The sequence below is a fragment of the Ambystoma mexicanum genome, chromosome 1p (assembly GCF_040938575.1).
Source record: "Ambystoma mexicanum isolate Mex_15411 chromosome 1p, UKY_AmexF1_1, whole genome shotgun sequence".
In the NCBI taxonomy this organism is placed as follows: Eukaryota; Metazoa; Chordata; class Amphibia; order Caudata; family Ambystomatidae; genus Ambystoma; species Ambystoma mexicanum.
The window spans coordinates 755532440-755546738 of record NC_090921.1 but is presented as its reverse complement, the minus strand read 5'-3'; positions in this window follow the sequence as shown (position 1 = coordinate 755546738).

Here is a 14299-nt window from a genome sequence, read left to right as displayed (position 1 = left end):
AATCCGCCTGTACCAGGATCTAGCCCAGTCAACCCTGCAGGGAGATGGGCCCGGTCGTAAGGGTCCTACAGGCTAAACAAATCAATTATAAATGGACCTTTCCCTTTGGCTTTCCCTTTGTCTGGAAGGGTGACGGCACAAAATGACCACTCGTGACGACGAAGCCCATGTTCTCCAGCTTTGTGACACACGGCCTAGATCATCAGGGGGTGCGAGGCACCCTCGAGGAGGAAGTCATGTTAATGGTTGCAAGTGAGAAGAAAGAATGGCGCCCGAGCACAAGCCCCCTGGGACACGTGTTGCACAATGAGCAGCAACCTGCATCAGTATGATGAGGAACATTACAGACAGACGGTGGAGGCCCACATCACAGCGAGCCAGAGCATAGGGTCTTTGGAGGTGGAAGTTCACCTTGCCGGAATCCACTTGGAATCGCAAAAAGGGGTTATAGTTGACCCAGCTAGTTTACCCTGGAATCATTGGCGAGCCAAATCTGAGGATAACGCACCTGAAGAGTCCTTAGGAACTTTGGCCCGCTTCAGGAAGTTGGGGAAGGGAGGGGCATGTGGGGGGAGGAGGGGCTAGGCGGGTTGTTGAGGGTGTGGGGGGGTCAGATGCGCATGATGTGTACAGCAGGCAGAGGGAGGCAGCGGGTGGGGGGCAATAGCAAACAAACCAGACCGTTTTCAAATTCATGACGCTAAATGTTAGGGGCTTAAATTCCCCCTCGAAAGACAGAAGTTGAGAGGTGTTGTCCAAAGAGTACAACCAGATGTAGTGGCCTTCCAAGAGACCCATATTAGGAAATGTGACCAGCAAAGATTCAAATTACAACACTACCCGAACATCTACCAAACCAACGCCCAGGGGAAGGTGGCCGGGCGGCTTATAGTGTTCCACTCGAATCCTGACTTCCGGGACCTGGAGTCGAGGGCGGATAGCCAGGGCAGGTTCCTGATCCTTCAGCTGGGTATGACGCTTACAATAGCAACTATCTATGCCCTAAATTCAGTGGACCTAGAGACCTTTGGCAAGGAGGAGAGATTCTGTTAATGGGGGATTTCAATCCGGAGTGGGACCCGGTTAGAGATGGAAGCGCACACACGTACCATGGTCAGCCCCTTCCTTGGCAGGCCCTCTGTGGCAAGATGGACCAACTGGCTGTGACAGATACTTGGAAGGCCCTTAAGGGGATGGAGAAGGGATACACTTTCTACTTGCATGTCCATAAATCCTTTTCCTGCTTCGATTACCTCTGGTCCTCAATCCCCCTTCTGGGGTCGATTAGTGTGATGGACCTTACGACTATCGACTATCCTTGTATCAGATCACGCCCTGCTGACTATAAGGCTGGACTTGCAGAAGGGGATAAGAGACCTATGGAATTGGGCATTCCCCCAGAGGCTCCTAGCAAATCAGGTATTGAGGAAAGAAAAAGAAACTAAAATATATTCATTTAATGAATATTTAGAAGGTGTCTATACAACTGAACAGTGTTTCAAGGCTCCACAAGGCAAAAGGGTAGGGAACAAGGTAGAAAATAAAACCATGACAATGAATACATAATAAAACTAGCAGCGGTCCTACTAGGCCTTGTGACATTTGGAGTGTGCAAGTTCAGTGGAAAAAAGGTGGGGAGGGAGGGTGTGTGGTAAGTGCTGGAAGGGTCCCATGGGGTGGAGGGGGTGAAGTGCAAAAGGAACCTGTGGCGAGTCACCAGGCAAGTGCAAGGATAGAAGGATGATCCAAAATTAAGGACTTCTTTGAATTCAATGCCTCTTCGGAAATCAGAGCGATGCCTCTGGGATGCCTTGAAGGAGTCCTAATAGCAATGCGCACAGCAAGGGGGAAACGGGCCTTTGTGTTCAAATGTAAGCTAGAGTGGGACATGCAGGAAGTCATGTGCAAAATGGAGATGGATGTGGGGATGCAGCTTCGTAAAACATACAGGGACCGTAGCAGTAAGCTTGAAATGCTCCAGACTAAATGGGCTGAGAAGGGGCTGCTACCCCTGCGGCAGAAATACCATGTGATGGCCGATAGGCTACTAGCATGCCTACTGAATTAAAAGGTGGTATCACAGACCATTTGAGAGATAACAATTCCAGACGGGTCCAAAGCTACCACCACACAGGACATTACTGAACAATTTGTTGTATTTTACACCTCCCTATAAGCTTCCGATTGTCCTGACCGTGCCTCGCAGGATGATCACCGCCACTCGATCCCATTACAAAAGATAACTCTAGGCGAGCGAGAACAATTAGAGAAAGACATTACTGTTGAGGAAGTACTAAGAGCAATTAGGGAACTTCCGACCAACAAATCCCCTGGCCCTGAAGGCTACCCATCCATTTTCTACAAAACTTTCAAGAAGCAATTTGCCCCTAGACTAACCAACTAGCCTTTTCAACACATTTGGCAACCCAGATGCCATGACCTCTACAATGGAAGAAGCAAAGTTGGTTCTTTTACCGAAACCGTCTGAAGAGCTCTCCCTGTGTGGGTCCGAACAGCCTGTTGCTTTACTATAGATATCAGGCTCTATGCAATAGTCTTGGTGTACCAAATGGACGATCTACTCCCCAAACTAATACACCTGGACCAGTCTGGCTTGATCAAGTGGTGGCAATCATTTGACAATAAAATGAGGGTTTGCTACCTAATGGACAAAGCCGCGAGGAAGCCACTATGAGTCCTACTCTCACTTGACACAGAAAAGCATTTGACCGAGTGGAGTGGTCATTCCTGTTCCTCAAGGTGGAGTTCATGGGGTTTGGGGTGTCATTCTGCAAAAAGTTTGCACGAACTATAGCAACCCGCAGGCTATCAATTAATGGAAAGCCGCCCAGGACCATCCTGCTAAGAGGAACCAAGCGGGGCTGCCCCCTTGTTCCCGCTCCTCTATGCCATCCACTTGGAGCCATTCCTGAGTAAAATCAGATCTCTGGGGGATATTCAAGGTATCCCGTTTGGGGGCGATGACCAAAGGGTGATGGCGTTTGTGGACGACATGCTCCTCGCCCTCACTGACCCAGAGCACTCCCTTCCAACCATAGAACAGGACATAGAAGCATTTGGGGCGGTGGAGGGACTGAAAGTCAACATTGTAAAGTTGGAAATCCTGAACTTAGCGCTCGCAGGTAGGTCACTACACCGGGGTGTCGATTGCACCTCCTTTCGATGGGCACCGCAGGGCATAATGTTATTGGTGGTAATGATCATCAGGTCCCTGGCGGCTATATGACGCGACTATAAACCACTGTTGCAGGCAACCAAAACCCAGCTATGCAGCTGGGCCACCCTGTCAGTATCTTGGCTTGGGAGAATTAATACCATTAAGATGGTGATTGAGCCCCAGACTGCTGTACCATTTCCAGGCCCTCCCGATCCCTATCCCCAAGCATTTCTTCAGGTCGCTAAACAAGATGCTGATAGCTTTCGTGTGGAATAACTGGGCCCTGTGGGTTGCTCTTCACACAATGATGGCCCCACCACACAGGGGCAGGGGACTGTGTCTGCTGGATTTCTCTTTCTACTGTAAAGCAACCCAACTGAGGAATATTGAAGATTGGTTCACAGGAAACCCCGAAATAATATGGTTGCACATGGCTAAGGCGGTGACGGGTTCTGTCGCTGAGCAGAGGGGATAGACCACTAAAAGTACACAAGAGCACCATTACAGGTTTATTGGCAGACATTTGGGACAAAGCAGCACATCAGTGCTACATCACTATATTCCCATCTCCCTTCACACCACTATTTTAAAACCCCCAGTTTACCCCGGGGTTGAAGCCGCAAGCATTTTCCTCGGTAGAAGGTCCAGGGATGCACTAAGATGGGGGAGGATATGTTTCAGTGGCAGGGGGACAAACTTTGTTAGCGGGAGTTGGACCTGAGGGGAAAGTGACAGGCTACAATATCTGCAGGTCAGGCATTGGGTAACTTCTCCCTCTAACAAGGCAGCTGCAACAAGGTCCCTTACACCATTCGAGAAATATCTCCCTCGTAATCCTGGAGATAAGAAACTAAACATATCCAAATTCCTGGTAGATGGAACCCCTACGCTACCCAAAGCATACATGTCTAGATGGGAACGATCATTGCCGGGGGCCCATAGATATGAAGGATTGAGAGTGGTTATGGAGGGACATCCCAAAGCTCATGCGTCAATCCAGACTAGGGAGATATGGTTCACGGTCTTTACCCAGTGGCACTACATGTCAGCGCAGTTGCACTCTATTAGCGGGAGAGCGTCCCTGAATTTTTGGCGGGCATGTGGGGGACTGGGAGACTGGGTCCATATCTGGTGGAACTGCCTGAGGCGATTGGAGTACTGGGGCGGCTGTCAGTGAGAATATGAAGAAGGTATTTGGCAACCCGATGAAGAGAGGTATAAAGGAAAGCATATTGGGTCTATGAGACTTTGCAAATAAAGCCTGGACGAAGCCGCAGAGGCACTTTTGACCCCTCCACCCCCCAGAACCCCTCCCACCCCCCGAATGAACAAGACTGGTATTCCAAAGTGGGGCACTTTGTAGTGCTAGAATGGGTGACCTATTTGCTCCAGGGGGACAGGTCCAAGTTCTCAGCTGAGTAGAGGATGGTCCTCGCTTTCCTGCACGAATATTACTGTGAGGCATATTGTCAGCAAAAACTGCATCTTGGGAATTAACAAATTCATCCACCCTAACTATTCAGCTTTGCACTTTTGAAACCCCATCTGTATACCTGGGTTGGGGGAGTGGAGGGGTTCTGAGGGTGAAGGGAGGGTCTGGGGGTGTGGTCTAGGGGGTGGGGTGAATTCAATGTTACAGTTCTAGTTGAAAATGCCAATAAACAAACGTTAAAAAAATACCTTGGGCTCTTCTGAAGTTAGTCACAGAGCTCTGTAACGGACAACTTTGAATTCTACATACAGGGAGTCCCTTAACGGTAACCATATCCATCTGAACAATGAGAGAATACTCCAATCAAGTATACAGCTCCATGAAGTTAAGCCCAACTTGAACCTCAACGATGCCATGGGCACACAATCTGGAAATCCTAGTGCATGCTTCCATACTCTTAACTCAATCTTCACATATGGGAGTTATCGCAATTTAGAGCCAATCTCTGGCCATACAATAGGCCTGGCACCAACTTAATTATATAATTGGTTAACAACGGGCGGATGGAGAATCTACAATACTGGGATCTACTCTTTCTCTGCGAGCCCAATTGGGAGGCCTTTGATAGCAAGCATGTCAAGGGGATATCTGACTTGTCATCTGCATCCAGTTTAAATCCCAGATAAATTGGGGGTGCTGTCCGGGTTAACTGTGAATCCCCATGTGGCAACCATAACCCATTTTCCTTTTTATTGTTTGAGGTATATCTATATATGCTTGTTTTTCTAGTTGTCTTTCCAGGCCCACCAGAGTCCTGTTCAAAAGAATAACATCATCAACATATGTTAAATATGGTATTGTCACAGGTGCTATCCTAGGTGGAGAAAACGCTGAGCTCGACGGAAAATCTCCCAAATCTGCAAGTTAGAGGTTGAATATACAGGGAGCCAACACTCAGTCCTGGCTGAGGCACCCTGGCCCCCGGCCCCACACCCACCTCACCTGCAGAAAAGTATGCTCATGGAGATTAATCTGAATTGACAGCAAGGGTCCCGGGATCTGCCAATCTTTTAACTTAAGCCAGAGCAAATCATGATTCATGCAGTGAAATGCCTGTGTGTAATCGATAGCAACCAAATGTAATGGTAAATTACCTGGCGCAAGTGATTCTTCCCTCAACCAACCTACTACTAGACCATTCAGCTCTGTACCTAACCCTTTACGAAAGCTAGCCTGGAACATTTCTGGTGGCCCATTTCCCCATTTCCAGCAGCGCCAGCCGAGCAGAGATATGGCTCTCACCATCAAGGAGGGAGATTGAACCATAGTTACTATGGCTCGTCCGATCTCCCTTCTTAGAGAATGGCACAATAATCGCCATATTGAATTTGGACCCAGGGCTATCTTTAGGGGCACATCATCTAAGTGTTTCTTCCTCTCCTCTAGCATGAAGTGCACCTGCATTGCTAACACTTATCAGAGCCTCACAAGGATGTAGGTCTATCGAAATCACTGATGGGGCATCTTTCAACTCCTCCCTCAATCCACGGTATCACAGGGAAGGCCTTTTCTCCTCTGGTCAGGCATGTTCTAAAACCAATGCTCTAAAGAGAGTCATGTAGGCTATCAAATCTGGCCCTCCCTGTTTTAGCTCAAGCAATTCACCATCCACATACAAAGGCAACATTTTGTAAAATGATTGACCTGGGAAAACTGACCCAAATAGGGTGTTCCATTGATGGACTGCAGGAATAGACCAAGCGGCTTCATCACAATGAGATGAGACAAAATAAATGCCCCCATAGGAGCTGCTTTTGCAATGGCTTTGGGTCGGCATAACAAGTGTAGATAGCATTGAATCAGAAAATTCTTAAACTTTTCTGGAACCGCTCCTCCCAAATACTCTGGAGGAGCCAAGTGAGTGGCCAGTTGAAGAGTGCTGGAGCACTGCTGGCACCTGGCCCAGCCTCCATATGTTCCTGCTTCTTAGGACTCCCAGACTCTGTTTTGGGGTACAATATTAGGGGGTTTGATATCTGGACTCTCCCTAATTGAGGTAGGCGTCCAGGTGCCATGTGACTCCTTAACTTTAACTGTGGTCGTCCACCTTCCTGCTTAGAATTGGAACATCCTTTCGGGAAGCCAGGAGTTCCCGCTCTTGAAGCTACCACAAGAACTAAAGGTGACATCCTCTGTCAAGTCAAACCGGGCAGGAGCATAAATGTTGACCTTTCACCCTGTCTGGTCCATTTTCATCTTGTCCCACAGGAGTTGCTGAACCCTGCAGACCCCCCTAAATAAACACCAGATTCCGGCTGCTCACTTGCGCTCTCTTACTTCTAACTTTTGACCTGAAAAGCCATGCAAACATTTCATTAGTGGTTGCCTTCTTTTGACATTTCCCCCTGAAACATCTTTAGTTCCAGTGGAGATAACATGGTAGCCTCTGTAAAAAGCTGAGGGACTATTTTGAGTTTGAAGAGTGTCTCTAAACTTTCCTTTTTCCTTTTAAATAATGACTTTTCTGTATAGGTGAATTGTACTTTTACTATTTCCAATTTTATTCCTTATTCCTAAATGTATTATGGCACATCTGTTAAATTTCTTATTACTACTAACTATTCAGTTTTCTGTCCAGTGCTGTATGGTAAAAATCCTAAATTTCTCTGATAACACTACTTTTTCATTTCAGAACAATTCCCTACTCCTGCTCCCCTATTGGAGTTTCAGATTCTTTATTTACTTCTGTTCCTACATTGTAGTCCCAGTCTTTTAATTGTTTTTTCAGATTAACCTCTAGAGAGAGGTTATTTTGCACGAGCTGTCCATTTCACACAGCTGGGTTCTTTTGATGCACGCATGAACAGTGCGTTGCATGGTGTTTTTCTCCCCACCATTCAATGGCGAGGCGGATCACGCGCCTGTGATGCTGGAAATGCATCGGAGGGACAGGGCCTCCGTATCCTTGTCCTTTACTGCTTTTTATCGTGTGTTCTGTTGTGTTTTCCACGCAGGAGTTCATGTGGGACTCCTGGCGGTGCAGCTCTTTCTTTTGGTTTGGTGAACGGACCTGTGGGATACCCTTATGGCACCCATGGGTGGGGGTACAACCCTGTGCCCCTAGTGTATGTTTTTGGGCACCTGTGGGTGGCCCACAGAGCAGGGTATGGGCTGGTGGCAGCTCCATGCTGAAATTGATAGGTGCGCAGAGTATCCTCCATTTTGGGACACCCCGGCTCTGCCATTGGGATCAGTTGATTCCTGATGGAAAACAAGATGGCCCCTGTGGCCTCTTGCTGTCTATTACCTATTACCTTGTTTTCCCAAAGTCCTGGGAACCCCTTACTCTGTCCCTTCCCCCTGACTGGCTGTTGGATGGAAGTGCCATATATGGTGTTGTTGTGAAGGCCCGGCCAGACTAGCTGGAGCCTTCCCGGTGATTTATGTTGTCGGTACCTCCTGTGGGTGGGACCTGGGTGAATAGAGTGTGTGACGAATATGCATTCTGTGTTGTGGGTGTCTAGTATCTGGTGGTTGACATAATGACTGAGACAACCTTGCCCGAAACCGGTATGAATGCAGCTTGGAGTGTTGAATGGCTCGGTACTTGTCCCAATACACATAACTTGTTGTGAGTGTCTGGAGAGAAGTGAATGGCCTGAATACCTTGTGTGCCTGATAGGCTGCCTGCCTGCATGAATGCCCGTAGTCGTGATTGGATGCTTGAGTGTGACCCAGCGAAATGAATGGGAGCTCAACAGTATATCTGGGGACCTCTCACTGCTAGGAATCATGTTCACAAGCTGAAGTCCACTACAACGAGTAACTGGAGTAACTGAAGCTTGACCTTGAAGCCCTGCTGGACGAGAACAATTGCTGTTGCTCGCCTTCACAATCTGAAAGCTGTTGTGCCTCCAAGGACTGACTCAAAGAGGACCTGGTAAGGCGCCCTCTTCCCGAGCCACGAGGGACCATCGTGCACAGCTGATCTTTGCCAACGCTCCCTGGTAGACAGACCTTCGACAGGCTGCCGACCCGATACGGGGACTGCTGCGGAACTCCAAGGAGAAGCACCCGGACTGATGTCCGCCACTGTCGATGACCGCCGTCGCCGACCAGAGCCGCTGTGTTCCCGTTTGCCTAAGAACTTCAATTGATCATCGGACGCTCTCGTCTGCATCGCCATCCACTTGTCTCCCGCTGGATAAGACATGACCGTCGACGCACCAGGGAGCATCCACCGGTGCGTTTCCCGCCACCTCAAGACCACAGAGACGCCGACGACTCAACGTCCTTGCTGGGCCACAGTTCTTCATCATCTCTTTGCGGTCCAGAACTATCGTCACCGAGGTGCCCCGCACGCCTCTTCCTTGCAGTACGCCGACGCTCAGTCATCGACGAGCACCGCTAGGAACGAAGCTGTCACTTCCCTGCCGTAGTTCACACTGTTCACCGTCGGACTTTCAACGATTCCCCGACACCGAACGCCAAGTTCCCCGACACCTCGACGATCCGTGGCTCCCGCCTGAAAGGGAGGCACTCAAGAAGGATCGGTCGGTGCATCATCAGAGAACTCTACTCCACCAGGTACATTGGGGGTAAAACCTTAATCGGAAGAAGTGAGACTATTGAACATATGGACTGGGCTTGTGCGATATATCTTTATTTACAGGTTGCCCAGGTGGGGGGATCTCCACACAGAACTGTGTCTAGGTAACGGGGCCAGCATTCTGCCTATTGTTTCAAACATCTTGCGTTCTTTCCTATATCTATTGCTGGTTTCCTCGTTATTGATCTGTGTGACATTTTAATCGTACAGTTGATGCACTTTAATGAGATTTGATAACATTGGTGGTACCACTTTAGAATTGTATATATTTATCATTGTTGATTTCCGAGTACAAAGTGCGTTATTGTGATCGTGTACATACCTTTGAATATTAATTATATAAAGACTGTGTTTTCATTAATACAGTGTGTGGACATTCCTTTGTGGGGGCTAGGGGACTACACTGTACTTAAGAACCAGCCCGCATCACCTCCTGAGAAGCTAGGCCTTGATTGCTCGTCCATTGCTACCAAATAGAGAATCTTGGCTGGGGTCCGCTGTGCCTCTCCTCTACCATATAGAGAGCGGAAATACAGACACCCCCTACCAGTCTTTACACTGGTGGCAGCGGTGGGATGCTTATGGTTTTGAGAATCAGTGTATAACCGTGCCACTTACAAAATATCTGCACTTTATTTGATTAAGGTTTGGGTGTGTACAAAATAACTGCATTACAAGCAATGGAGTCTATTGCGAATGGTAAATTGACTCGGATGAGCTTAGAGGCTCTCCAGAGTGCTTGTGAAGCCAGGGAGTTAGACTTTGTGGATAAGTCTAGGGCTGAGCTGATAGCTGCCCTGGTGGACTACCAGACCGATGGTGAAACTCTTGATGAGGGGGGGAATGCAACCAATGAGGACTCTGCCCCTGGGGTTTCTACTGAATCTGTTTCTGGGAATGCCGCCAATCCTGCTGCCTCTGTTCTGAACCCCAGCAATACCTTGGAGCTTGAGTTATTAAGGATGAAATTGGCCTTTGAATATCGCAAGTTGGAAATAGATGCTGAGCTTAAGAAAGAGGAGCTGGCACAACAAGTGGAGCTCAAGAATAGGGATCTTGAACTCTAAGACAAGGACACTGAATGTCAAAGAATCCAGCTAGAGAAAGCTCGAGTGGAGACTTCAGCGAAACCCAGTGAGAGTGACAGGTCCCCAGCCACTAAATTTATGAAGGATTTGGTTGGTGTGTTTTCGGAGGGTTCTGATATCCTCCAATGGATTGAAGCGTTTGAAATGGCTTGTGCAATTCATGATGTTGACAAAAGAGATTGGGCTAAGTATTTGCTAAGCAGAGTGCCTCAAACTGGATGTGACTGTATTCTGAAGCTGAGTGTGGAAGAAAGCGGTCAGTATGAGTGTAAGAAATCTGCTTTGATTGCCAAGTTTGGCAAAACACCTACCCAATACCTTAAAAGGTTCAGGGATTTTAAGAAAAGAGAGAATGTGTCTTGGGTCGACTGGGTGAGTGGTGCGCACATGAATATGATGGGGTGGATTGACGGTTATCAGGTGAAAACTTTTGTTGAATTGTCCCACCTGTTGTTTTTTGAGCATTTTTCTGAAGCCTGTTCACCGGAGCTGCGTCAGTATGTTGCTGACCAGAACATTTTGGATCCCTTTAAGCTGGCTAGGTTGGCTGACAAGTGGGTCTCCCACCGGGTGTCCCCTAAGGACTCCAGTGGGAAGGACAAGGACAAAGAAAAGGGGGCCTCTCAGAAAGCTGAGGAGTCCCAAAAGCAGTCACAGTCGAATAAACCTAAACCCTCCTCTCCTAAGACCCAAAAATCTAGTGGGGATAAGTCATCTGTGGGTGGGAATAAGAGTAGTGGTCCACCTGCTGCAAAGCAGGCTCCCGGTGGTTCCAGTACCGTACCCCGCACTCCCGGCACTTGTTGGGACTGTGGGGCTCCGGATCACAAAAGGGGTGACTCCAAGTGTAAAGGTAAGGCACTCAGAGTACAGGCTGTCAGCCTCACCTACCCTTACCCCATGTCTGAGGTGGAGGCCACCGTCCTCCCCTCCTCTACCCGAATCACTTTTGGTGCTCCCGTAGAGATTTCCTTAGTGTCCCTTGGGGCCTGGGACCAGTACGCGGAAGTACTGGCGACTATCCCACAGAACACCCGTAGATTTTTGAGAAGTGTCCTCCTGAATGGCCAGCCTTCTACTGGTTTGAGAGACACTGGGGCAAGCATGACAGTGGTGGACAGGACCCTGCTCAAGCCAGAGGACTATGTAGATGCTCCTCTGAGAACCACCAGGTTAGCTGGTGGGCCTCCCAAATTATCGCCTGTAGCCCGAGTCACACTCGTAATTGGAGACAAGACAGCAAAGCTTCCTGTCCTGGTTCAGGACAACGTCCCTGCTAACATTCTTTTAGGTAACAATCTAGTCGAGTTGGGATTGATCGCGGATGGTCTTCCCATGACTGCGGCTGCGGTCACTAGGTCACAGGTGACACCGGGTCTGGCTGTGAGTCAGGTACCCGAGCCGAAGACGCGGCCTAAGGCACGACGAAGGAAGAGCAAGAAGGCCACCTCTGTGGAGGGAGCCCCTTCTCTTCCTGCTGTTCCTACAGCACCCATTGGGATCCATGCTCCGGACGGGCTGGTTCCAGTGGTAAACCCCGTCTCAACTCCTGTGGGAGAAGAGCCAGAAGACTCTCCTGTGGGAGAGGTTCTCAACCTGGAGGATCATCCCGATCTTCAATGCTTGTTAGCTGAAGGGGGTCCCTCCCGGACAGACTTCTGTAAAGGACAGAGAGAGTGTACCTCTCTCGAGGGTCTGAGGAAACAGGCCCTGTCCCAGGCACAAGGAGAAGTGCCTAGGACTTTCCGGATTTATTGGGAGGGTGAGCTCCTTGTTAGTGAGCCCACTAAGCCTGAACCTGGTGCCCTCAAGAGGTTGGTGGTACCCCAGGTTTACAGGCCCTTCCTACTGCAGTTGGCGCATGAGGTGCCCTTGGCTGGTCATCTTGGTACCAAGAAGACTAAGCAGAGGCTCTATGCCCATTTCTACTGGCCTCGGATGGGAGTAGAAGTGGAGTCCCACTGCAGGACCTGCCCAACTTGTCAGTTGTCTGGCAAGACTGGAGGCAGTGTCATTGCCCCACTGCAGCCATTGCCAGTGGTTGGCACACCGTTTGAGAGAGTGGGCATCGACATCGTCAGTCCCCTTGACCCTCCCATGTCAGGTGGACATCGGTTCATCCTGGTTTTGGTAGATCATGCCACCAGGTACCCTGAGGCTATACCCTTTCGGACTGTTACTGCCAAGGTGGTTGCCCGGGCCCTCCTGGGCATTTTTACCCGTGTTGGATTCCCCAAGGAGGTTGTCTCTGACCGAGGATCCAACTTCATGTCTAGTTACATGAAAACCATGTGGAAAGAATGCGGGGTAACCTACAAGTTCTCCACTTCTTACCACCCCCAGACCAATGGTCTGGTTGAGAGATTTAATAAAACTCTCAAGGGCATGCTAGGTGCTTTGGAAGAGCCCCTAAGGAGGAAATTGGATCTCCTCCTGCCATGCATGCTGTTTGCTTACAGAGAAGTACCTCAAGAGGGTGTTGGTTACAGCCCCTTTGAGTTGCTCCTTGGACATCCCGTGAGGGGGCCCCTCGCCTTGATCAGAGAAGGCTTGGAAGCCACCCCTCCCGGTCCCGCCAAGCAAGTGGGGGACTATGTGTTAGGCCTCAGACGGAGGATGACACAGATGATGGGTCAAGCAACAGCGAATCTCAAGGCCAGCCAGGAATTGAACAAATACTGGCATGACCTTAAAGCATCGCAAGTGGAGTGGACTCCGGGACAGGAGGTCCTCATGATGGAGCCTACTAAGCCTCGGGCATTGGCAGATAAATGGACTGGACCCTTCCGGATAGTCTCCAAGATGGGCGAGGTCAATTATCTGGTTGACATGGGAATTCCAGGGGTGACCCCTCAGGAATTCCATGTTAATAGGCTCAAGCCGTTCCACAGGCGAGCAGAAGTCTCATGTCTCTTGCTGGCTTCAGAGCAAGAAGAGGATGAGAGTGAGCCCCTTCCTGATTTGCTGCATAGCAACCCTCAGGATGGCTCAGTGGAGGGAGTGCAGCTTTCTCCAGATTTGACAACCGAGCAGCAGACGGCCTGCAGGACTTTGCTCCAGCAGTATGCCTCTCTGTTTTCGCTGACGCCAGGCCTTACACCGTGGTGTAAGCACGAGATTGACACTGGTGACAGCGTGCCTGTCAAGAGCAGGAGCTACCGAATGTCAGATATGGTTAAGAACCACATCCAGGCTGAGGTCGCCAAGATGTTGGATCTGGGTGTTATTGAACCCTCAACCAGTCCCTGGTCCAGTCCCGTGGTCTTTGTCCCCAAGGCAAGTTCCCAGGCAGGTACCAAGGATTGGAGGTTCTGTGTGGACTACCGAGGAGTCAATGCCGTCACCAAGACTGACGCACACCCATTGCCCAGGGCTGATGAGCTTGTGGACACCATAGGTGCTGCCAAATTTGTGAGCACCTTTGACCTCACCTGACGGACCATGCCAAGGAAAAGACGGTGTTCTCCACACCAAAGGGACTCTACCAGTTTAGGGTCATGCCTTTTGGGTTAAAGAATGCCCCTGCCACCTTCCAGAGATTGGTCAATCATGCTCTCAGTGGGCTGGAAGCCTTTTGTGTGCCTTTTGTGTGTCTTATTTAGACGACATTGCCGTCTACAGTTCCACTTCGGAAGAGCACTTGACACATCTGGGTAGGGTGTTGCAGGCCTTGAAAAGGGCTAACCTCACTATCAAGGCCACCAAGTGCCAGATAGCTCAGGGGAAAGTCACGTATCTTGGTCATGAGGTAGGAGAGGGTCAAATCCATCCTCTCCCCAGTAAGATACAGGACTCGGATGTACATGCCTGGGAGACTCCCACTACTCAAACCCAGATGAGAGCCTTTTTGGGTCTCACTGGGTACTATCGCAATTTCATGGCGGACTATGGAAACATAGCTGCACCACTGACAGCTCTGACTTCACCCAAGCAGCCTAGGAAGGTCAATAGGACTGAAGACTGCCAGAGGGCCTTTAATGGCTTGAAAGAAA